We start from the raw sequence: 2,278 nt of genomic DNA on the forward strand, positions 1-2,278 counted from the left end.
TTACCACCAGAAGTACTGGAAGGCTACGTTGCAGTTCTCAATCAATTAAATAGTCCAAACATCTTACCTTTCATTGTGGCGTCCCATGACAGAATCTCGGATAGACGGCACCTTCTGTGACTCGCAGAGCGCGTAGAATAGCGTAGTCATGCAATTAGACGTTCCTTGCGCAAAATTCTGAATTGATGGCACTTTCTGTGACCGTCAGATAGTAGATAGTACTGCCTAGTGAAGTTCTGTTTCCAATGTTAAATTTGATGAACTGGGTGTAGTTGATTCGCGTTGCTGGCGCCTAGACATAGTACTAATACTTAATTGTTGTATGTGTGTATTTTCATGTTGTGGTTGTGACTTCTGTCTCACTTGGTTGTTTGTTTCTGACGGCGAACGGCGTTGTGCTGATTTGTTAGGACAGATTGAGATTTTCGTTTGTGGGCATAGACAAGCGTGCTGTTACTTGAATCCGTTGTCTGGAACTAGGAATCAGTAGCTCACAGGAGCGTAATTTAGAGTATAATCTGTGTGGCATAGGACTGTGTAGTGTTTAAAGTCATTTGGGTGAGAATTAGAGTGCATGCTTGCAAGAAGCAAGGCATGTTTTGTTAACCATGGATCCACGTCTGATTATTAGCGGTGGACAGGCAGATATTACCCGGGATTTTCAGGTGGCTCTGGGATGAAAAGGTTGGCACAGGAGAGGAATTCGTGGCTGGCCGCATCAGACCAATCAGAAGACTAATGACTCAAAAAAAAAATCCCCAAGCATTAAAAATTAATCTTAGCGTCCACTGATGGTTGGTGCCTTCCCCATAGTCGTGCTTGACAAAATTTTCTCCTCCCTCCATGTTCTGACTTCGAAGCACCTCCACGACTAAGGATTGTTTCCATTCTCGCCCTCAGTTTACAACAACCTTAGGAGAGCGGCTGCAACATCCTCCGTCTCCCCTCAAAAAGACAGCTGACGCTTGTAACCATTCTTATACAAGGAAATTATAAGAAATCTTTACTTAAAAAATTGTTGTGCACAAAACTTAATGTTACACCAGTTTATTACAACCCATCACTCCCCACATAATGCCCTTTGCATTTACTGACAAACACAAAAAAAGAACAAACATTGAGCTCAATGCAAATGGCATCTCCCACATCGGTCCATCCACAGTCTCAAGTTCACTCCTCTGCTTCCACCTCTTTTTTTCCATGTCAGTCTTTGATCCTAACACTCTTTAGACTCCCTCCAGAGCATATGCGAACGGCTGTAGGCGTCGAACATGCGCTATTGTAGACCTTCTTGGGAGATATAGCCTAACGTTTATTGGCTAATAACATGGTATGGTCACTGGTGCGGCAGGATACAGTGGACAGGGTAACGTTACCCACAAACATACCCCATAATGTGGCAAGTAAATTTGTTGTGCATTTCATTGCTGCTTCCTGCTCTTCTGATAGCCCCATATTCACTTTCTACAACTGTCTCCAAACTTCTTTTACCATTTTAGCGAAATTATGGGCCTAATTTCCGTCATTGCCCTTGTCCGAAGCTCGTGGTCTAGTGGATAGATTTGCTGCCTCTGGATCACGGGGTCCCAGGCTCGATTCCTGGCTGGGTTGGGGATTTTCTCTGCCTGGGGACTGGGTTGTCTTCACCATTTCCTCATCATCATTCGTGACAGTGGCTAGATTTGACTGCGTAAAAATTGGGACTTCGTATGGGCGCTGATGACCGCGTAGATGAGCGCCCCACGAACTAAACATTATCACCAATCACTGCTCCTTTCGGCCTTAATCGTATCTAATAGCGACGGCTATTTCGTGCCAAATATACGGCACAAGGTGATGACCTAGTACCAGTGGGAACCTTCGAATTTTACATTGTCTCGACAAAGGAGAGGTACTTGTCCCAGGCGTTGTAGTGCGAGCTCACATAATAATTTAACGTACTTCACATTGTACGCTGCCCCCGTTCCATTCTATCATTTACCTGTTGGTGAAGAGAACTAGTTCTCAGTCTCTTAATATGTCACAAGTGGCATAATTATCTCATCAAGTCAGACATGGAATTCATCCCTTTGTCTGTAATCATCGACTCCGGTGCCACAAATTTAATCCTCCAACTGCTGACAACTGCTTGTATGACTGTTGCTGTTGCTGGTTAATCATAGCGATGATCTCCATCATCATCATCATCATCATTTAAGACTGATTATGCCTTTCAGTGTTCAGTCTGGAGCATAGCCCCCCTTATAAAATTCCTCCATGATCCCCTATTCAGTGCTAA

Source organism: Schistocerca americana, chromosome 1, assembly GCF_021461395.2.
Source record: "Schistocerca americana isolate TAMUIC-IGC-003095 chromosome 1, iqSchAmer2.1, whole genome shotgun sequence".
Classification (NCBI taxonomy): domain Eukaryota; kingdom Metazoa; phylum Arthropoda; class Insecta; order Orthoptera; family Acrididae; genus Schistocerca; species Schistocerca americana.